We start from the raw sequence: 24266 nt of genomic DNA, 5'->3' as shown, positions 1-24266 counted from the left end.
AAGATCCAGAGATACCTGTTGAGTACCATGGGGCGGGGGACAGAGATACCTGTGAATACCGGGGGCGGGTGGGGGGGGGAAGAAGATCCAGAGATACCTGTGATGTACCGGAGGACTGGGGGGGGGGGAAGAGTAGAAAAGATCCAGAGAACTGTGAGTACGGGGGGGGGGGGGGGGAAGAGAAGATCAAGAGATACCTGTGAGTACTACTGGGGTCGGGGGACCAGAGATACCTGTGAGTACGGGGGGGGGGGGGGGAGTGAAGATCCACAGATACCTGTGAGTCTGGATGAATGGGAGGGGGAGAAGATCAGAGATCACAGTGGGTACCTGTCACTACCAGAGAGTAGTGAAGGAGACAGATGTACCTGGTAATGCTTGGGGGGGGGGGGGGGGGGAGGCTGATCAGATTCCTGTAAATACTAATTAGAAGCAGATGTAGCAGGGAATGGTGGGAGTAGCAGGGTTACAGGGCAGGTGTGAAAGTGGGAGAACATTGTATGGGATTCAGGAATAAGTTAAAAGCAACTTTTGAGTTTTGAATTGGGGGGAGGGAGAGTGGTGTAGTTCAGTAAGAGGAGAATAGGAGTTCAGTGGGTTGGTTTGGTGAGGGCTCTTTTGGGGAGAGTTTCTGGTTTTATTTGGCTGTAGCTTTCAGCAGTAGCTGGAGGTGAGTTACATTCACATATTTCTCTGTCCTCCAGAGGACTTTTAAAGAGTCTGTACCTGAGGCAATGGAGGAAGTGACTTGCCCAAGATTACAAGGAGCGGCAGTGGTTTTATGATTGTTATTTGTAACAACCTTCACACTGTTTTCATAAGGCACGTCATCAAAGTTTGCTAAATAAACAGATAGATAAAACCCAGATATCTGTGAAATAGCAGGTGGGTGGGAGGCAGAGGTGCTGGGGACTGCTGTGAGGGGGGAGAGGAGCAGAAGCCTGAAGGGGGACTGGGGTGCTTCTCTGCTCCAGGAGTAGGGGTGAAGTTGCCCTGCCAGATTTTCAATTTTTTCACCCTTTGTCTTAGAACTGCCTGTCCCTGGGACAGATGGGAACGGTACTAAATGAAAGTACTTCTGCCCATCCAGAGGTTTCATGGACATACAGTCACTGGCTGGTGTCTGCTGCGGCTTGTAGCTCTGGCCTTGGAAGGTACCCGGATCGGACCTGGATTAGGTGGCAGGCAGAGTGCATCCTTGATTTTCTTTTGGGGGTGGGGGGGGGGGGGGTTGCAAGCAAGAGCTGTCTTCTGCTTGATCTCAAGCCTTGAATGAAGACCCATCCCTCCCCTTGAAGCTGGACTGGATTGCTGTCACACACCCAGCCCTGCTCTTCTCCCTCACACTGACCTGTTGAATACATTCCTGTAATTCTTTTAGTGAATGGAGAGACCAAAGTTGGCCTCCCTCACAAAAGCCTGCCCTAATCTTTCCTTTGCTCTAGCTGGGAGCCCTCTAGAGTGAGGGGGGAGGGGGAGATGGTGAGCCATACAGTCTCCAATGTGAGCCCTCTGCCCAGCAGCTGTTCTGGGCTCCGTGGAAACATTCCCCGTCTTACTTTCCAGGGATGCAAGTGATATCTTTGGAGAAGAAGGGACAACGGAGTCCCCATCTGCCCCCTCCCCTTCTGCTTTGTCTGAAGCATGGCCTAAGCCTTGTAACCTATTCAGTGTAGGGGAAAAGGGAGGACAGGGGGCAGCACACAAGTCTCATCGCCTCCTGTGGGCAGTGGGGCTCATCGCAACTATTTTCTCTGCAGCCCTCTCCTGCAACCCCTCAGCATGATTTCCTTAAACCTAGAGTTCATTCATCAATTAACCCTGAAATTAAATGCCAGGTCCACTTCAGCGGAATTCAAGCATGCGTGGGATAAACATAAAGGAATCCTGTGCAGAAGGAATGGATCCTCAGAAGCTTAGCCGAGATTGGGAGGCGGGGCTGGTGTTTGGGTGGTGGGGCTGGTTCTGGGCAAGACTTCTACGGTCTGTGTCCTGAAAATGGCAGATACAAATCAAGGTAAGGTATACACAAGAAGTAGCACATATGAGTTTATCTTGTTGGGCAGACTAGATGGACCGTGCAGGTCTTTTTCTGCCGTCATCTACTATGTTACTATGTTACTATTCCCCAGGGGGCACCTGCTCCAGCCATTTAACCCCATCGTCTGAAAATGATTTGATTGGGCCAGTGAAAAGGGATTTCTGGTAGCCCACTAGCCTTGTGCTGCCCTGTCGGATTCAGATAACTTTATTGGCATGACAGTTTTACATGTGTTGTCAAGAATTCTCAACCCAGTTCTCAGGATATACCTATTTAGTCAGGTTTTCAGGATACTCAATGAATATTCATGAGAGAACTTTGCATACACCACCTCCCATTGCATGCAGATCTCTCATGCATAGTTATAGTGGGTAGCCTGGTGTGTCCTGTGGACTGGGTTAAGAACCACTGACTTAGTAGTAGGTAAGAGTGATAGAAATGACAGTTAAGTACAGGGAGATTAATAAACTTGCCTTGCGGATTGAGCGACAGCCTGTCCTGCTGCTGGGAATAACACAGTAACATAGTAGATGACGGCAGAAAAAGACCTGCATGGTCCATCCAGTCTGCCCAACAAGATAGATTCATACATGATAGTAATAAAACAGAAGGCATTAATTTACATTTCTGGATGTTTGTGAGAACTTCACATGCTTTGGTCTTTGTGGTATATCTTGTCAAAGAGATGGGTCTTTAGTGCTTTACGGAAGTTGGTCAGTTCATAGGTCGCTTTCAGGTTACGTGGCAATGCGTTCCAGAACTGCACGCTCATATAAGAAAAGGTTGATGCGTGCATTAATTTGTACTTTAGACCTTTACAGTTGGGGAAATGAAGATTAAGGAATGTGCGGGATGATTTTTTAGCATTCCTGGGTGGTAGGTCTATCATATAGGCTGGGGCATCGCCATGGATGATTTTATGTACTAGGGTACATATTTTGAACATGATGCGTTCTTTGAATGGGGAGCCAGTGTAGCTTCTCTCGTAGGGGTTTTGCGCACTCGTATTTTGATTTCCCAAATATGAGTCTGGCTGCTGTGTTCTGGGCTGTTTGGAGTTTTTTGAGAATTTGCTCTTTGCAGCCAGCGTAGAGCGAATTGCAGTAATCTAGATGACTGAGTCAACTCGAAAACATTTTATCAGAAAAGAGAGAAATAGGCAGATACTCTGGGGGTGAAGCAAGACTGACCTTTCAGACAGAGCCCTGCCACTTTCACTTCCCCTTGCGGCATCCTCGCAAAGGTCTGTGAATGAGAAGCAGTTTAGTTCCAGATATTGCAAGCACCCAAGTGAGTCACCTTGTGCAGTGGCTGTTGTGTTAGCAGAGGGGTCCTGGTGGACCTTGGGTCCGCCAGCTTCATTGGGATGGAGATAAGGACCCACACGTCCTGCACCACTAACATTGATCTATTTATTTATTAGGATTTATTGACCACCTTTTTGAAGAGATTCGCCCAAGGCGGTGTACAGCGAGAATAAGTTGTACATAATGTATTCAGATAGCATTATTAACATCAACATTAATAGACAGCACAAGATGCAAGCAAAGGTGGAACGTAGATAAGACTGAGAAACAGAAAATAATGAGAGTAATTTTAAAGAAAGTTGCATGTGAATTCAGAAAGCTGGATGAACACAATTCCTCGGTTCCAATTTGTTCATTGTGGGGACTGGCCAGGGCCCTGCAGCCCCATGCTGAAAGCCACATATATCTTTTGAAAGTGTATTTTCACTGTCACTTTTGGTCTGCGGAGTTGCCAAGTTACCCACTTCCAACCTGAAGATTTTTTTGGCCAGGCCTGGTTTTGAACTTGTATCCCAAAGCAGTGTGGGACTTTTGTAGTGCCTGATTCTGCCCATTGAAATCAGAATTGTCGGTCCTTTGATTGGGGTGGTAAGAAATCAAGGACTGTCTCTCACCTGGCTGTAATTTTCTATTTTTTGTTACATTTGTACCCCGCACTTTCCCACTCATGGCAGGCTCAATGTGGCTTACATGGGGCAATGGAGGGTTAAGTGACTTGCCCAGAGTCACAAGGAGCTGCCTGTGCCTGAAGTGGGAATCGAACTCAGTTCCCCAGGACCAAAGTCCACCACCCTAACCACTAGACCACCGATCCCTCACTCCAGGTTGAATGTTTGTTAATGTAATATGTAGGTTTCTCAGTGCAACTGATTTCCCAGAGCTGTAAATGTTTTTGAAATAGCGTCATTTTCATGGCTGTCTCTGATAGTGCAGTAGAGGCATCTTGCGCATGGTTTGTGGTCCTTGTAAATCCTATATAATAAAACTCACCCTCAACGTTCTGAAGACACTGACGTCAGTGAAGCCAAGCCACTGACGTCACTTCCTTCAACACGAGTTCGAAGGGTTCGTGGTGGTGAAGCTACCAAAATCGCCAAGTCGCCGGGCCCCGCCCTCGCGTCAAACGTGATGATGTCAAGGGCGGACCAATGGCGTCACACACAGAGGGTGGAGCAATGATGTACGGTGCGTGGAGCAATGGCATCTGAATGACCAAGGGGTCGGTAGGTACGTAGGGAGGGAGAAGGGGGGGGGTGTTGGGGAGGAAAACCTTGCTAGCGCCCGTTTCATTTGGTCCAGAAACGGGCCTCTTTTGCTAGTATTTAATATTGCTGCTGGGTGCCCCAGCCTGATCTTTCCCAAAAGTAAGTCCCATGTCTAAAAGATCAAAGAGGACGGTCTCTTTGATTTTGTTGAGTTTTTTCAAAGCACTCTCATATTCAGTTAGTTCAGGGAGTGTTTCGGTCTCCTATTTATGTGCCTGTTCCATTTGCTTGACTTTTATGACCACACTCCCTGTTTGAAACAAATGCTTCCCCAGCTTCCTTTCCTAAAATTGCTCCTTCTGTATCCTTGGGTTTGCATGCATCTGTGGGATACTTGTAACAGTGAGTAATAAACAGCACAGCAGCACCCTCTAGGCACAGTGATTTGATGTGCTGTAGTGCTGAGTATGGGGAGCTAGGAAGCCCCCACTTATATCTCCTCAGATGTGAAATGAAAGGCCGAAGGGAGGGGAAAGAGCTTTCACGCTTGAAGTCTTTCGGTGGCGTTTTGGTTCCCGCTTTCTCTGCTGCTGGCAATTCCAGGCATCCCTTCAGTGGCATGGTATTTTCTTTAGTTCCTTCTGGGCCTTTCTCTTTGTGTTATGTTTCGTGACCCCCTGACCTGGAGTTTTTCATTGTATGCGTGATGCTTCCTTCTAGTACTCTATTGAAGACTGTTACATTATTTGAATGTTTGCATTCGGGTGGAGAAGGGGGGCTGCACCATACCTTTTGAATTGCTTCCAGGGACACTGGCATCCATTAGCGTAGTAACACCATGAACTAGCTGGCACAGAAATCTCAATCACTGATTGGCGGGGAGAGTCTGATAGTTACGGGTGGGGAGAGGGATCTTGGGGTGATAGTATCGGAGGATCTGACTGCGACGAAACAGTGTGACAAGGCGGTGGCCGTAGCCAGAAGGTTGCTAGGCTGTATAGAGAGAGGTGTGACCAGCAGAAGAAAGGGGGCGTTGATGCCCCTGTATAAGTCGTTGGTGAGGCCCCACCTGGAGTATTGTGTTCAGTTTTGGAGACTGTACCTTGCGAAGGATGTAAAAAGAATTGAAGCGGTGCAAAGAAAAGCTACGAGAATGGTAAGGGATTTGCGTTACAAGACGTATGAGGAGAGACTTGATGACCTGAACATGTATATCCTGGAGAAACAGGGGTGATATGATACAGACGTTCAAATATTTGAAAGGTATGAATCCGCAAACGAACCTTTTCCGGAGATGGAAGGGCGGTAGAACGAGAGGACATGATATGAGAGTGAAGTGGGGCAGACTCAAGAAAAATGTCAGGAAGTATTTTTTCACAGAGAGAGTGGTAGATACTTGAAATGCCCTCCCGCCGGAGGTGGTGGAGATGAAAACGGTAGCGGAATTCAAACATGCGTGAGATAAACATAAAGGAATCCTGTTCAGAAGCTTAGCCGAGATTGGGAGGCGGGGCTGGTGTTTGGGTGGCGGGGCTAGTTCTGGGCAAGACTTCTATGGTCTGTGTCCTGAAAATGGCAGATACAAATCAAGGTAAGGTATACACAAGAAGTAGCACATATGAGTTTATCTTGTTGGGCAGACTAGATGGACTGTGCAGGTCTTTTTCTGCCATCATCTACTATGTATGTTACTATGTTTTACCTTTACAGTGATAGCCTGTTAGATTAATCGCATTGCCTAGCCTTGCAGCCTGTAGCCGATTTTTTTAAAACCTGGACCCTGGTTATTATGGCTGTATATCAGCCACAGAAAGGGATTAGTTTTTATTTATTTAGATTTTGCTTACACCTTTATCACTGGAACCCCCACTGTGTCTTTTGGGTCCTTTTACTAAGCCACGTAAACGTCTACGTGCGCCAAAATGGAATTACCACCCGACTACCGCATGGCTCTTGCAGTGATTTCATTTTTGGCCTGCGTCCGAAAAATATTTTTTTATTTTTGGATGCGTGCCAAGTGGCATTTGACGCACGTGGGTCATTACTGCCCTGATTCTTTATGGCTGGCGGTAAGGTCTCAGACCCAAAACGGAGCGCGTCCTTTTTTGGCAAAAAAAAAAAAAGAGGCCTTTTTCACAGGCGTGCTGAAAGATGGATTGGCACGCGCCCAAAACCTGCGCCTTCACTACCGTAAGATACGAACAGGATGGAGTTGGTCCAGAGGGCAGCTACTAAAATGGTCAGTGGTCTTCATCATAAAGCGTACCTTTGTAAAAGGACCCCTTTGTTTTTTAAAAACCTTTTTATTTACTGAATTTTACAGTAATCTTTTTAAACGACAATGCTCGTACAGAAACGGAGTTCTAAAAAAAAAAAATTCACAGTATGGAATGTTATTTAGGAAATATAAAACTCAATCAAGTCTATCACATGGGGATCTCAAGACTTCAGTATGAAGAAAGAAAATGTTTCTTAATTCATAATTACATAATGACGCCTTATCCAACCTGCACCTTTAGAATCAGGTGTACATTCTGTCGGAGGTGATCAATACTGTCACTGGGAGGGTTTCAGACCATCCACCTGACGTTCCCTTAACAGCTTTAAAAAAAAAAAAAGCCATCAGTGGAGCCAACTCTAAGAAAACATATTTCTGAGAATGGTATTTATCCAAACATTTACATGGGAATCCTATGAAAAATAAAGCCCCAGCTGTAATACCTCTGGATGTAAAAACAGGAACTGCTTCCTTTGAAATATCAGGAAAAATCCAGGTTCTCAAGTTGAAAAACAATTTTTGTTGCTTCGTAAAATAAAGTTTCAACAGGCAGTCCCTATCAGCGACTTGTGCAAAAGTCATCAAACGTGTGAGATAGTAACATAGTAGATGACGGCAGAAAAAGACCTGCACGGTCCATCCATTCTGCCCAACGAGCTAAATTCATATGTGCTACTTTTTATTTGTACCTGTCCTCTTCAGGGCACAGACCGTATAAGTCTGCCCAGCACTATCCCTGCCTCCCACCACCAGCTCTGGCACAGACCGTATAAGTCTGCCCAGCAATATCCCCGCCTCCCAACCATTAGCCCCGCCTCCCACCACCGGCTCTGCCACCTAAACTCGGCTAAGCTCCCAATGAGATGTTAATTGTGTCTGTGAAGTTTGAAGCAAAATTGATGTATCTCCAGGAGCTTGAGCTGTATCTAAACCGGACTGAGATTGGGAATCCGCTTTCTCGGTAAGAAGATAATAAAATTTAGAGCGGGGTGAGAACTTATCAACAGAACTTCCCAATATCCGTCGGCTATTTTCTCATCATGTCTATTGGTGAAATAGTCGGTGAACGAGGAATCTGTATAAACGTGGGTTACCACTCTTCACATTATCCAAGATTTTTCAACATCGGAGATTGAAGTTGTCTGAAAGAATTAGTCTTTCCCCACAGTGGTAATTCAAACAGAAACCCATTGTTGTTCTAATGTATGTTTTTCAACTTAGTCTTGACCACCTGAACCAAGTTATTGATTTCTTCTTACTGTACATTACCTTGAGTGAATTCTTTCAAAAAGGCGGTAAATAAATCCAAATAAATTTGAGGCACAAGCACTCGAGCTAAGGTTCACCTTCAGGTTAACCACTGGGCATTGAGACAGTAAACAAGAGGGAACAACCCAGGGGCGTAGCCAGGCACCCAATTTTGGGTGGGCCTGGGCCCAACATGGTTGGCAGAAGAACCCCGCCCTGTCCCACGAGTGATTTGGTCTCTCCCTCTCTTGCCTGCATGCCACATGGTCTCAAACATCCCTCCTACCCCGCATACCTTTTAAGTAGAAGATTTTCACTGGCAGCGAGTAGCAACTAATACACACTGCTCATGCTGGCCCCACAGCCTTCCCTCTGATGCAACTTCCTGTTTCTGCATAGGCGGGAAGACTGTAGGACCGGTGCGAACAGCATGTATCGCTATTTACAAGGTATGCAGGAGGGACAGCCGTTGGGAATTTTTGGCTGGTAGGGCTTGGGGATCCCTGCCAGCCACTTCATAGGTGTGCTGCTATTGGGTGGGGCCTGGGCCCAAAGTGCCGGCCCACCCTTGGCTACGCCACTGGTACTCATGTTGATTCCACACCTTCAGACACCGCTCCTAAGCCTGTCAGAATCACCAGGATCTCCTCCTCTCTTGCTTCCACCAGCAAGGGTGCAGAAGCATTTGCCAGCTATGTGCCTGGGGTTACGATAGTGTCCTAGTGGTTAGGGTGGTGGACTTTGGTCCTGAGGAACTGAGTTCAATTCCCACTTCAGGCACAGGCAGCTCCGTGTGACTCTGGGCAAGTCACTTAACCCTCCATTGCCCCATGTAAGCCGCATTGAGCCTGCCATGAGTGGGAAAGCGTGGGGTACAAATGTAACAAAAAAAAAATCTGTCCTAGTTTAATTGCCAGCCTCGGTGAAGCCTTGGGTTCTCCTAGGCCCCAACGAGCCTCCAGCCAGGCATTTTCAGATCCATCTGCCTGAGCCCCATCTCAGGTAACGGAAGAACCCGTCAGGCCAGATGGGGACAATACCCCTGGCTGTGAGAAGTAAGCTGGGGTGATAATGAAGGGAAACCTTCTCTAAACTTAACCACGAGTGCCTGGATCTATCTTCCTACTGTGTCTTAAGGCATTTGTGTCTCAAGGAATTTGCAGTAACGACTGGTAGCACTATAGAAATGATTTGTAGTAGTAACTTAGCCCTCCTTCTGTATCTTATCTTTGTCTCCCCATAAATGATGTGCATTTTTTATATTGTACATCGCTTAGGTAAGTGCATCACATAAACTTAAGCTGTTAGGTGGGGTAATGGTTATGTCCCTGACGGGAAGGGTCTTGCATAACTCGGGGGGCCTTGCAATCTGCTATAGCAGCCCGGATTCTCTGTTTTGTTTTGGGGTTTTTTTTTTTACCTTAATTTGAGTATTTTGTTACATTTTTATTTACTGAACGGCCTCCGGGGAAATCTGCAGATATTTTCCTATGGTTTATGATTATGAATAAAACATATTACTTCAGCTCAGTTCCTTTTTTTCCTAGACCTAATTGGCTGTGTACAGAGAAGTCCCTGAGCCTGGGTCTGTGAAAGGCCATCGTGAAATGTTTTACTTGACTCCGTTGGCATCGAGCCTTTTGTTAAAATCTCATTTTCTCATGGCTTTTGCTGTTTTCTATAAATTCCAGGGGCCAGGGTTGATGCTTCCTTGGCAGTCTGGAAATAGAGGGATGATCTCACTCCAGTGAGTTTTAATCTCCTTCCGACAGTTGTCACTTGGGGAAATGTTTGTAAGAATCCAGAGAAAAGTGATTGTAATATATATTGTTTTTATCAGTGTTCGGTTGTGCTTTACACAGAGCAGGCTGTGGAACAGATCTGGTTCATTAATGCTATATTTAGCAGAGGCAAAATATAGAAAAGAGTGTATTCTGAATTAATATTTATTTTTATGTGTTGAGCTTTCCTTAAAGGGATATACTTGTTTAATGCAATTTTCAGGAAGAGGGAGTTTTCTTCATGTAAAGACATTTTGAAGGTCAAAACATTTTTATTAATTTGAGTACCTCTTATGCTGCTTTGTAGATTTTCGTGCTCATTTTCAAAGCACATAGACTTACAAAGTTATGTGGAGGGGCATAATCAAAAGGGACGGCCAAGTTTTGGAGGACGTCCTCAAAAAAAAGTCCCGATTTAGGGGCGTAGAGACCTGTATTATCGAAACAAGATGGACGTCCATGTTTCGTTTCGATAATACGGCCGGGGACGCCCAAATCTTGAAATTTTGGTCGTCCTTAGAGATGGTCATCCTTAGACTTGGTCGTTTCTGATTTTCGGCGATAATGGAAACCAAGGTCGCCCATCTCAGAAATGACCAAATGCAAGCCCTTTGGTCGTGGGAGGAGCCAGCATTTGTAGTGCGCTGGTCCCCCTGACATACCAGGACACCGACTGGGCACCCTAGGGGGCACTGCAATGGACTTCAGAAAATGCTCCCAGGAACATAGCCCCTTTACCTTGTGTACTGAGCCCCCCAACCCCCCCCCCCAAAAAAAAACCCACTACCCCAACTGTACACCACTACCATAGCCCTTATGGGTGAAGGGGGCACCTAGATGTGGGTACAGTGGGTTTTGGAGGGTTCCACAAACGTAACAGGTAGGGGGATGGGCCTGGGTCCACCTGCCTGAAGTGCACTGCACCCACAAAATCTGCTCCAGATACCTGCATACTGCTGTGATGGACCTGAGTATGACATCTGAGGCTGGCAATAAATATTTTTAAAGATGCTTTTTGAGGGTGGGATGGGGTTAGTGACCACTGGGGGAGTAAGGGGAGGTCATCCCAGATTCCCTCCAGTGGTCATCTGGTCATTTCTGCCTTGGTCGTAAGAAAACAGGACCAGGTAAAGTTGTCCAAGTGCTCGTCAGGGACGCCCTTTTTTTTCCATTATGGGTCGAGGACATCCATATGTTAGGCACGCCCAAGTCCAGCCTTCGCTACGCCTCCGATATGCCCCCTTGAACTTTGGCCGTCCCTGCGACAGAAAGCAGTTGGGGACATCCAAAATCGGCTTTCCATTATACCGATTTGGACGACCCTGGGAGAAGGATGGGCGTCCTTCTCTTTCGAAAATGAGCCTGATAGTAACACGTAACTTTGTAAGTCTACATCCATTGAAAATATATACCAATGGTAGATAAAGACCTGAACGGTCCATCCAGTCTGCCGAACAAGATAATCTCATAGCATAAGGTATGATGTGATGCTACATACGCATACCTGATCTTGATTTGTCCTTGCCATTTTCAGGGCACAGACCGGAGAAGTCTGCCCGGCCCTGGGCTTGTACTCCAGCTACTGAAGCTGAATCTTTGCTTTTGCTGTTCTGTATTACGGCTTATAGTGTATCTTTGCACAGTTCATGCTGGATGCTTTTTTGGAAGGAAGGGCGTGCTTTGTGTAATTTAGAATGGTGTCTCCTAAACAGGTAATATAGGTGCAACAGTGGTAATGTCACTATTAGGCCAACTGAGGCAGGGGCCTCAGGCAACTTCTCCCTTCCTTCCTTAACTCCCCTCCCCAGCCTACCTTCTTTCTGTGTTGTCTTTAAAAGGCGACAGCAATCCCCATATGCTGCCTTGGCATCGGTGTCTGCTCTCTTCTGTAATAACTCTCTCTGAAATAACTTCCTGTTTCCTCGGAGGTGGGTCACAGTACAGAGGAGACACCAGTGTCGGTGGTAGGGCAGCGTATAAGGATTGCTGCCTCCGTTGCCTTTTGAAAACGACAAAAAAAAGAAGGTAGGCAGGGGAGGGTGGTTGAGGAAGGAAGGAAGGGGGGATGCCAAATTGTAGCTGTGGGGGGGGGGGGGGGGGGGGGGGGGGGGAGGGACATCAACCGAAGTCTACATATGCACTCCTGGGCAGATGCCTTTCAGTTAAAACTCAATGCAGAAAAAAACCCAATGCCTAGTACTTACCTCTCAACATAACACGAGCAAATTTACCACCATCAACACACCAAAATTAAACCTACCAATTTCGGATACCTTGAAAATCCTTGGAGTTACCATCAATCGGCACCTAACACTTGAAGAATCACGCGAAAAACACAACCAAAAAGATGTTCCACTCAATGTGGAAATTAAAAAGAATAAGACCATTCTTCCCGAGGACTGTCTTCCGTAATCTAGTACAATCGTTAGTACTCAGTCATCTAGATTACTGCAACTCACTCTACGCTGGCTGCAAAGAGCAAATTCTCAAAAAACTCCAAACAGCCCAGAACACAGCAGCCAGACTCATATTTGGGAAATCAAAATACGAGTGCGCAAAACCCCTACGAGAGAAGCTACACTGGCTCCCATTCAAAGAACGTATCATGTTCAAAATATGTACCCTAGTACATAAAACCTAGTACATAGTAACCTCCGCTCTCAAGACAAATCCCTCCTCTCAGTACCCTTCTTCACCACCGCCAACTCTAGGCTTCGCCCTTTCTGCCTCGCTTCACCCCATGCTTGGAACAAACTCCCTGAGCCCATACGCCGGGCCCCCTCCCTACCCATCTTCAAATCATTGCTCAAAGCCCACCTCTTCAATATCGCCTTCGGCACCTAATCACTACACCTTTTCTCAGGAAATCTAAACTACCCCAACTTGACATTTCGTCCTTTAGATTGTAAGCTCTTCTGAGCAGGGACTGTCCTTATTTGTTAATTTGTACAGCGCTGCGTAACCCTAGTAGCGCTCTAGAAACGTTAAGTAGTAGTATAAAATCATCCATGGTGATGCCCCAGCCTATATGTCAGACCTGATAGACCTGCCATCCAGGAATGCTAAAAAATCTTCTCGCACATTCCTTAATCTTCATTTCCCCAACTGTAAAGGTCTAAAGTACAAATTAATGCACGCATCAACCTTTTCTTATATGAGCGCGCAGTTCTGGAACGCATTGCCACGTAACCTGAAAGCGACCTATGAACTTCCGTAAAGCACTAAAGACCCATCTCTTTGACGAGATATACCACAAAGACCAAAGCATGTGAAGTTCTCACAAACATCCAGAAATGTAAATTGATGCTTTCTGTTTTATTACTATCATGTACTCCATCACTATGTAACCCAAAATCCTTCTGTAACACAAAATGTCTACTCTCTTCTAATTTCCAGTATCCATGATGTATTGTAAGCCACATTGAGCCTGCGAAGAGGTGGGATAATGTGGGATACAAATGCAATAAATAATAATAAAAATAATTGGCAGAGAGTATGGAAAGATGTTGGAACCTGGGTGGGGGTCGCCTCAGGCAGCAGATTGCCTTGGGCTGCCTCTGGGGTGGATGAGCACAAATTGACTGTCTACTAATTCTTTGAGTCTCATTTTTAAATGTATTGTTAATGCTCCTGACGCAGGCATGAGCTTGAAACATGGCTGTGTCGGTGTTAGAATTTAATATTTTTAGAGATATGAAAATGTCGTCCTTGGTGTTGGATGCTTGCTTTTTGTTTTCCAGGGCTACTGTCTTTTAATTGGCGCTAATGTATGCTTTCCGCAGCTTAAAAATGGCATCCCACGGTGCATGCTTAAGTGTCTCGTGGTAAGCTGCTATTGTGTGTGCGCTGTCCATGTGCTGAAAAATATTTTTTATTTATTACCCGAGAGGGCGTTTCTGGGAGGGGGGGGGGCAGAGAGAGGGGGTTTCTGTGCTAATTGACACATTGGCGTTGTTGCGTAATAACTGATTAATAAGCTCAGGGTTAGCCCTTGCCGCCTTCAAAATAGGTGTCACTAAGGGCTAACTTGCTAACTTTTGTTAATGGCTGCACGCTAATGATAACATTAGCTCCTTAAATCAGAAAGTGGAAAATTGGCCACTCTTTGCCGCAGCTTTGTAAAAAGGCCCTTTTATGACTCCAAGGAGGCAAAAGTAGCAAATTGTGTCTCCCTGAGTTGTCTGTCTGTCTTTCTTTCTCGTATATCACCTGCAAGCCCAAAAGCTATTGGACCAGTGTACATTCGGGTACAATAGGTTTTTCCCTGTTTCTGGAGGGCAGCGTTTGTACCTGAGGCAATGGAGGGTTAAGTGAGTGGCCCAAGATCACAAGGAGCAGCAGTGAGATTGGAACCGGGGGGGGGGGGGGGGGGGGAGTCCTCTGGCTCCCAGCCCCACTGCTCTAACTTTTCAAAATTATTGGGGGTGCTAAGCCCAATGAAAATAACCCCTCCTTGGACACATACAAGGAATTTTCTCAATATTGGGGGTGCTCAAGCACCCACAGAGTTGGCTCCAATGGCTCTAACCTTTATTCCTCTAGAGATGGGCTCGTAGACGTACTGGTGTCATCGAGCTCTGACTCGTTGAAGCTTCAGTCTTAAACATTCACTTGTTTATATTTGTCCCTGAAATTTCCTTGCCCTGGAGGCACCCAGCACTTATGACTGAGCCACTGATTATGGAGCTGGATTAAGCTTAAAGCAGTGAATGCCTCTGGATGTGCCCAGACTGTAGGCTTCATCCCCTCCCTTTTCAGCTCATTGGCACGTTCTCTGAAGGTAAGCCAGCCTGATAGGCGTGGGCTTTGGAGGTAAAGAGAAACATCCAGATGATGGTTTGTCAGTAAATGCTGCTGTTGGTTTCTGGAAATATACGGAGTTGATAATGTTATTTAGCGAGAGATGCCTGATAGGTTTGGAAGAGGTGGTCCTTGAGTTTGATGACCAGATTCATTATGCAGCTGAAGGATTCTCCCCATTTCTTTCACCTACCTAGGGGTCAAAGGTTTGATATACTGCCTTTTTGTGGGTAAAGCCAAAGTGGTTTACATATATTGTATGCAGGTACTTTTTTTGTCCCTTTGCCTTTTCAAACAGGTTATTCTTTAGTCATTTCTGGAAGTTTAGGTGGCCGTACGTTGTTTTCAAGGCTTTTTAGAAAAGGTGCAGAGAAGGGCGACGAAAATGATAAAGGGGATGGGACGACTTCCCTATGAGGAAAGGCTAGAGCGGCTAGGGCTCTTCAGCTTGGAGAAAGGCGGCTGAGGGGAGATATGATAGAGGTCGATAAAATAATGAGTGGAGTTGAACGGGTAGATGTGAAGCGTCTGTTTACGCTTTCCAAAAATACTAGGACTAGGGGGCATGCGATGAAGCTACAAAGTAGTAAATTTAATACGAATCGGAGAAACATTTTCTTTACTCAACATGTAATTAAACTCTAGAATTCGTTGCCAGAGAATGTGGTAAAGGCAGTTAGCTTAGCGGGGTTTAAAAAAGGTCTGGACGGCTTCCTAAAGGAAATGTCTCTAGACCATTATTAAGTTGACTTGGGGAAAATCCACTGCCTATTTCTGGGATAAGCAGCATAAAATGTATTGAACCTTTTTGGGATCTTGCCGGGTATTTGTGACCTGGATTGGCCACTGTTGGAAACACGATGCTGGGCTTGATGGAACTTTGATCTGTCCCAGTGTGGCAACACTTATGTACTTATGTAAGAAAGGACTTACATCGATGACCCCTTGATGTAGGTGCTTTGCCGAAATATGGCCGGTGTCAGGTCATTTTAATAAACTTTAGATTCCAGCCCATCTTTGGATTGTTTGAGTTTGTGTTACTGTCAAAACCTATTGTTTTGCTTTGACTGCAGGGGCTCGCTGCTGTCCTAGGTGACTGCCTAGTTTGTCTGCTTAAGTAAAGTACCTGCATAATGCTGAAGCAAGGCGATGCGCACCAGGCCTTACAAAACTCAAAAGGCTGATACGAGGTGGCCTGACAATCAATTACGCTGGAGCTGGCCAAGGGAGAATCGTATCTCATGCAGTTGACGGCTGGCTGGGTGCATCGTACCTAATGGCAGCATTTGCCTTCGGCTTCCTGGGGACTGATCTCTGAGCTCCTCTTTTTAATTCACTTTGATTTGTTGTCTTGTCCAAGAGGCAAATGTTATTATGGCTCTGTAAATAGCTGGGGGATGTGGTCAATAAAATCAATTGAGCTACAGAAGCCTGAGAAGTTAGCTGCAAGGTGGCTGGTTGTTGGAAACCTGGCAGGGCAAAGCAGGATTCAGATTTAGGGAATTTTTATTTGCCTTGACAATTTGTATATGTTACCAAAGTACTACCCAGAGAGAAAAGTGTTCAAAAAGACTACGTGATCATCAGGTTCGACCAAAAGCTTCACCCAGAGCAGTGTAAGAGAAAAAAAATATAGACAAGACACGATTGTAATAAACCTGTGATTCAATATCTTTTTGGCTGGTTCCACTCTTTGCATCGCTCCTGAATTTTATGCAACTTTGTTTTCTGCTTGTTCTTTATTATCTGTTTAAATTTAAAGAATCAATCAATTAATAAATAAATAAAGTGCTTGTATACCACCGGCAACCTGAAAGCTATCAAAAGCAGTATCCATTCAGGTAATGCCCTCGCGCCCAATTTAATTGGATAACGAGTCTAGGTCGGTTAGGTACTAACAATCAACTATTGACGCTAACTGGTAACTATTTGAATTTACGCTTGCATCTTTGTAGTTGCTGTTCCATAAAGATGCTTCTGTAAATTTTTACGCAGTGTTCCGAAAAGTGGGCATGGCCAATTTGAGGGGTGTGGACAGGTCAGGGGCATTCCTAGAATTTGCATGCAGTGTTGTAGAATACGGCAGATCCGTGTAGACGCGGCTCTGCCACATTCTGTAACACTGCATAAATTCTAGGAACGCCCCTGCCCTTCCCATGGCTATGCCCCCTTTTCGGATCTGCACCCAAAAAGTCTCGGAGTGCTATTGAGAGAATAGTGCTTATATGGCACCTGGAAAAAATGACGTCTAGGCGTAGTCTTTAAAGTATGCCTAAACTTTATAGAATAAATTTCCATGCGGTATACAGAAAATGCCGAGTGGCTGTGTTTTACTTGAAGTAAATCCTGACGCCTAGATTAGCTCCAGATTGAGTGTATTGTATAATATCGCACATAGATTTGTAGAAACTGGCCACACCCCTTTTTAACTATGCGACTTAGAATTTAGGCCACCATAGGGCCCTTTTGCTAAAAAAATAAAAAAGTACATGTTTCAGAAAAATGCGTTTGAAAAATTTGCAAACTTAGTGGATGCTTGGAATGCCCTCCCGCGGGAGGTGGTGGAAATGAAAACGGTAACGGAATTCAAACATGCGTGGGATAAGCATAAAGGAATCCTGTGCCGAAGGAATGGATCCTCAGGAGCTTAGTCAAGATCGGGAGGCGGAGCTGGTGGTTGGGAGGCGGGGATAGTGCTGGACAGACTTGTACGGTCTGTGCCAGAGCCGGTGGTTGGGAGGAAGGGCTGGTGGTTGGGAGGTGAGGATAGTGCTGGGCAGACTTATACGGTCTGTGCCAGAGCCGGTGGTGGGAGGCAGGGATAGTGCTGGGCAGACTTATACGGTCTGTGCCAGAGCCGGTGGTTGGGAGGAGGGGCTGGTGGTTGGGAGGCGGGGATAGTGCTGGGAAGACTTATATGGTCTGTGCCAGAGCCGGTGGTGGGAGGCGGGGATGGTGCTGGGCAGACTTGTACGGTCTGTGCCCTGACGAGCACAGGTACAAATCAAAGTAGGGTATATACAAAAAGCAGCAAATATGAGTTATCTTGTTGGGCAGACTGGATGAACCGTGCAGGTCTTTTTTCTGCCGTCATCTACTATGTTACTATTACTACTATTTATCATTTCTATAGCGCTACAAGGCGTACGCAGCGCTGCACAAACATAGAAGAAAGACAGTCCCTGCCCAAAGAGCTTACAATCTAATAGACAAAAAATAAAGTAATCAAATCAATTAATCTATATCTCTGTAATCCATGCGCAGTTTGAGATACAATTTTGACCCTAAACTCTGCAAAACTTTCAAAAATGAAAGATGCCCAAATTTACCCCGCCATTCTCCGTTTTTGGTACCTTTTTGCTCAGAGGGTCAGAGTTGGTTTGCAGGATTTTATGTTGTCACAAAGTACATGGAAGTGGAATGAGTTTGTGTCCCTGTTATTGGGGCGACACGAAGTCTGAATCGGAGGCATAGCTGGGATTCAATTTTTTTTATGGGGGGCGGGGGGCGGTGGCAGTGCATTTTCTCTCTACTCCCCTCCCCCCCAAACTAGGGGGGCCCTGGCCTCCGTGAATATTATTTTCTGTTATTTTCTTCCATTTTTGAGGGAGTTTCTGAAGCCATGTGGTATGTTACAGAATTGGAGGTGGCCATTGGGTTTTTATCCAGTTCTATATACTTTTCGGTTAATGATCTGAACAAGACCTTAGAAAGCCTGTGCCCAGAATATTGCGTTTGCCACTGATTTTCCTTTTGTTCATTGTATTATTTATTTTAAAGTTAATAAAATATTAAAATGTAGACTTATGATCAGTAAACATGACACGTTCTAAAATGGTTCTGAATCGTGATGCATTAAAAAGCATATGCACAGCCACCTCTGGGGTGGGTGGTCTTGCAGGTTTCTGGTTCTCCTGGCACAGGGGAGAAACACAGAGGCAGTCTGAGGAAGAAGGGGTTGATTCGCATGGGCAGATTGGATGGCTCGTACAGTCTGGTTCTGTGTCTTTTGTGGGTTGGTGAGGGAGGGAGAGATTGTAGCTTGCCAGGGACGAGCAGGGCGGGCACTGATCAATGGGCTTCAGAAGGCTATGCCTTTTGATATACTAAACCTCTGTTTCCAATTCTGTCCCTGCGGCAGACATGTTAATCAATTTTGCAGGCTTTGTAATTACAGTAAAACAGACGTAATGCTTGCCAAGTCACCAGAGGATGAGAGCCTGCCGGAGAGAGCGAGAAAAAAAAAAAGGATAGTTAATGAACTGCTGGGGGGGGGGGGGGGGGGGAGGATTATGACCAAGGCCAGTCCCCAAGTCTTACACCCCGCCTTTCTTCCTGTGACCCAGATAAATAAGTTCTGGAAAGGATTGCCTCATTGGTTATAAATTTTCTTGGCATTAACGGAAGAGCCAGGTTCTTGCAGTTTCTGTGTCCTGGCCAGAGCTGCTGTCTTCCATGGGTTGTCTTGTGACTGGTATGAGTGGAGAGATGCCAGCCCTGCCGTTCTATCCTTCGATAGTCACCAGAACCGTTGGGCTCGGTGCCAGTCTGGATGCCTGTATTTTCTGCTTTCAGAGGCCCTTATGACTGCAGAGGTGATAAATATCCTGTACCTGACATCACTGTCCCCGCAGTAAAAATTCATACATCTGCTTTGACAAAGCAGGTTGTTTCCCTTGGGATGAGCTGGGAGTTTTAGATGGGTTAATAGCGGAAGGTATGAATTTGGAATTACCTGAGGCCTGGTTTTAACTGCAGGATGCCTCAGGTATGGAGTGTAAAATCTCAGTTTCTAAGGGCACAGAAATTTGTCCGGCCTTGTGTTTAAACTTGTTGCTGCCTGCAGTGACTTGTGTGTGTGTGGGCTGTTCTCCCCCAGTAATGGCCCTGACACTGCCCCAAAGAACAACAGCCAGAAGAGACTCTTTCCTGTAGACTATGCAGCAGAAAGACCTGTGGTGGTCTCTGTATCCCCTCCATATTAGCTACAAATAAACTCCTGTAAGCTGCTCTCTTGATTTATTCTTTATTCATAAAGCCTGTAGAAGACTCGATATGCCTGAAGGATGTGCTCTGATACTCGCTCAACGACCACAGAAGAGCAAAGTGCCACAGCGACGTAAAATGAAGAGAAAACAGCAGAGAAGATAAAGTAAAAAAAAGATCAAATCAACAGCTTCCTCCACCTCCTCACCCACGTGGCTCCCCCTCCCTTAGGCTTCTTTCATTTATATATTTGTTTATTGCATTTGTATCCCACATTTTCCCACCTCTTTGCAGGCTCAAAGTGGCTTACAATACATCATGGATAGTGGAAATGAGAGGGGAGTAAACATTTGGTGTTACAGAAGGATTTGGGGTTGCATGGTAATGGAATGCATGATAGTAATATAACAGAAGGCATTATTAGCATTTCTGGATATATAGTCTCGTCCGTCTGATATCATGTGTTCCTCTTCCCCTTGCCCTCTCCTTTTTGGCCTCTTCCCTCCACCCCTCTTTTCATCTTCCACCCTCCCCGCCCACCTTCCTATTCCTCAAAGATTCCCCAGCTCTCCTCCTTCCTTTAGGCTGCTGACATGTACAGAGAGAGAGAGAGAGATTGAGGCGTTGCTCACATTTGTGGAAATGGGCAAAGCTGAAAGAAATATGCATTTACTTGCAGAGATGAAGTGCCCCACCCTGCCCTACCCGCTGAGCACATGTTTCAGGCCTTGTGTCTAGTCTTCTGTAGACTCTGCATATATAAACTAGTGGCCTGCGGGAACGATGGGCTGATCCTGGGGTGGAGATAAAAGCTGGATTACGCTTATAGACTAGGGATCGCATTAGGAAGCTGGAGGGAGGGAGGCTAGAAAGGAATGTGAGAAAGTAGCACTTTTTCTCTGAGTGGTGGACCCCTGGAACAGACTTGTAGTGCAGGCCTTGGCAGCTGGAAATTAATACTACTACTACTTAACATTTCTAAAGCGCTACTAGGGTTACGCAGCGCTGTACAGTTTAACAAAGGACAGTCCCTGCTCAAAGGAGCTTACAATCTAATGGACAACGTGCAGACAGCAGTGCCGTAGCGAGGGTGCCTGACACCCGGGGCGGGTGGCTGCTGCGCACCCCCCCCCCGAAACGCACCCTACCTTTCAGCGGGGGGCAGGCGGGAGGGCTTATCCGCCCCCAGTGCACGTCACTGGGAGCTGCGTCGGCTCTGCTGCTTCCCTGCTTTCTCTGCCCCGGAACAGGAAGTAACCTGTTCCGGGGCAGAAAGAGCAGGGAATCAGCGAGCGGACCGCCCCACCGCCCCCCCTTCATACGCCACTGGCAGACAGTCAATTGGGGTAGTCTAGATTTCCTGGATAGAGGTAAAATGATTAGGTACTGAAGGTGACATTGAAGAGATGGGCTTTGAGTAAGGATTTGAAGATGGGCAGGGAGGGGGCTCTGTGTATGGGCTCAGGGAGTTTGTTCCAAGCATAGGGAGAGGCATGGGACAGAGACACAGGGACCATAGTGAGGAAGAAGGAAGGAAGGGGAGACCAAGATTGCCAGTCTGTTGTGTCACAGACTCTGCTCAAGACCAAATAGCTCTGATTGTCCACAGTCTTCTGTTTCTAGAATTTGGGGTTCATGGTAGCCCCATATATTAAGGGATCAACTGAAGAGGGGGTGGGGGAAGCTCTGTGCTTCATTTTGGATCTTATTTATTTAGATTTTGCTCACACCTTTTTCAGTAGTAACTCAAGGTGAGTTACATTCAGGTACTCTGGATATTTCTCTGTCCCAGGAGGGCTCACAATCTAAGTTTGTACCTGAGGCAATGGAGGGTTAAGTGACTTGCACAAGATCACAAGGAGCAGCAGCGGGATTTGAACCGGCCACCACTACTACTACTACTACTATTTAGCATTTCTATAGCGCTACAAGGCATACGCAGCGCTGCACAAACATAGAAGAAAGACAGTCCCTGCTCAAAGAGCTTACAATCTAATAGACAAAAAATAAAGTAATCAAATCAATTAATGTGAACGGGAGGGAAGAGAGGAGGGTAGGTGGAGGCGAGTGGTTACGAGTCAAAAGCAATGTTAAAGAGGTGGGCTTTCAGTCTAGATTTAAAGGTGGCCAAGGATGGGGCAAGACGTAGGGGCTCAGGAAGTTTATTCCAGGCGTAGGGTGCAGCGAGACAGAAGGCGCGAAGTCTGGAGTTGGCAGTAGTGGAGAAGGGAACAGATAAGAAGGATTTATCCATGGAGCGGAGTGCACGGGAAGGGGTGTAGGGAAGGACGAGTGTGGAGAGATACTGGGGAGCAGCAGAGTGAGTACATTTATAGGTTAGTAGAAGAAGTTTGAACAGGATGCGAAAACGGATAGGGAGCCAGTGAAGGGTCTTGAGGAGAGGGGTAGTATGAGTAAAGCAACCCTGGCGGAAGATGAGACGGGCAGCAGAGTTTTGAACCGACTGGAGAGGGGAGAGGTGACTAAGTGGGAGGCCAGCAAGAAGCATTGAGATTGCAAGACCAGTGCTCTAACCACTAGGCCACTCCTCCACTCCAGTTCCTAATTTTAGATAGATTTTCAGTTGAAATTGGAATCCTAAATTTAGACCTGCAAGTTATTAGTCTAGATTGAGGTACTTTAAATGAGCAATGGTGAGATGTGTACCTGGGAGCATTTATATGAAGTCCACTGCGGTGCCCCCTAGGGTGACCCGTTGCTCTCCTGGGATGTCTGGGGGACCCGTCTGCTAAAAATGCTGGCCCCCTCCTACATCCCAGTAGCTTGATTTTCTGCATTTTTCACGTGTGCGTTTCTTTGGGAAAATGGCCTGAAAAGATAAACGCACAGAACACCTTGTTAGAAACGGTATTTTCATGAAAAAAAAAAAGATGTTTTGCTGTTCGAAAATGGTTATATTTGCTGTTCGGATTTGGAGCGTTTCGCACATCATATCGAAAATGTACCTCAATAAATCCAATCTTTCAGTAAAGTCACTTAACCCTCCATTGCCCCAGGTACAAAATAAGTACCTAAGCCGCATTGAGCCTCCCATGAGTGGGAAAGCGCGGGATACAAATTTAAAAAAAAAAATTGACTTGACACAGGCTGTGTTTCAGTTGGAAAGCCAGCATCGGGAGTGTTAACAAATAATTTGCAATCAGAACAAGCATAAACGCACTTGATGGCAAGGGGCTAAAACCAGAACTTGGTTAGAACACGTACAACAACAATCCAACGATGGTACTTACCGAAAAAAATATATATATAATTCTCCTTGAAACCCTCCTGGCCTGTGTTGAGTCGATTTGAATTAAATATATTGATTTGATTTTTTTTTTACTTTATCTTCTCTGCTGTTGTATCTTCATTTTACATCTCTCTGGAGTTTTGCTCTTCTGTGGTTGTCCCTCTCGGCATTCGTTAGTAGCAAGAGAGTCGTTACTAGTTTGCCGGATAGAGTAGAAAACATGTAATGTGCATAGATATAACCTGGAGATCTCTGCCACTCTCTGTAAGCTTTAGGGGCCCTTTTACTAAGCCGCGTAAGTGTCTATGCGCACCCATCGCACGCCATTTCCGAGTTACCGCCTGGCTACCGCGTGGCCCTTGGCATGCATCTGCTACACGTGTCCGAAAAATATTTTTTATTTTCTGGCACACGTCAGCTACGCGTGTCAAGTGGCATTTGACGCACGTAGGTCATTACCACCCGGTTACTGCACGAGACTTTACTGCTAGGTTTGGTGGTTTGGAGGCGGGGATAGTGCTGGGCAGACTTATACGGTCTGTGCCAGAACCGGTGGTGGGAGGCGGGGCTGGTGGTTGGGAGGCGGGGATAGTGCTGGGCAGAGTTATACGGTCTGTGCCAGAACTAGTGGTGGGAGGCGGGACTGGTGGTTGGGAGGCGGGGATAGTGCTGGGCAGACTTATACGGTCTGTGCCAGAACCAGTGGTGGGAGGCGGGACTGGTGGTTGGGAGGCGGGGATAGTGCTGGGCAGACTTATACGGTCTGTGCCCTGAAAAGGACAGGTACAAATCAAGGTAAGGTATACACAAAAAGTAGGGCAGACTGGATGGACCATGCAGGTCTTTTTCTGCCGTCATCTACTATGTTACTATGTAAGTAGTAGTAGTAGTAGTTATTTGATGTATGAACAAGGAATGTCTTATGCATAAATAAAGGATTTTAAAGTCAGAAACACAGACCTTTTATATGTGGTTTTTTTTTTTCTATTTAGTGTAGAACAGGTAAAAGTGAATCAGTTCAAAGACCAGAGGACACTCAATGAAATTAGAAGGAAACAATTTTAAAACAAATAGGAGGAAATATTTTTTTACTCAAAGAATAGTTGAGCCCTGGAACTTGTTGCCGGAGGATGTGTTAATGGCGTTTAGCATATCTGGGTTTTAAAAAGGTTTAGATAAGTTCCTGGAGGAAAACTCCATAGTATGCATTGAGATAGACGTGGGGGGAGCCATTGCTTGCCCTGGAATTGGTAGCATGGAAAGTCGTTACTATTTGGGATTCCGGAATCTTGTTATTGTTTGGGATTTAGTGAAGGGAAATCTTGCCTCACCAATCTACTACATTTCTTTGAAGGGGTGAACAAACATGT

At 46.0% G+C, this 24266-nt stretch overlaps 1 protein-coding gene across 1 annotated transcript in view; it reads left to right on the top strand.

Annotated features, from left to right (window-relative positions):
- The window catches only part of ITGA3 (integrin subunit alpha 3), a 162907-nt gene that overhangs the window by 4249 nt on the left and 134392 nt on the right, over window positions 1-24266 (top strand). The window lies entirely within an intron of this gene.

This window comes from Microcaecilia unicolor, chromosome 12, assembly GCF_901765095.1.
Source record: "Microcaecilia unicolor chromosome 12, aMicUni1.1, whole genome shotgun sequence".
Classification (NCBI taxonomy): Eukaryota; Metazoa; Chordata; class Amphibia; order Gymnophiona; family Siphonopidae; genus Microcaecilia; species Microcaecilia unicolor.
Note: the sequence above shows the minus strand (reverse complement) of the source record. Positions and strands in the feature narration are given on the sequence as shown.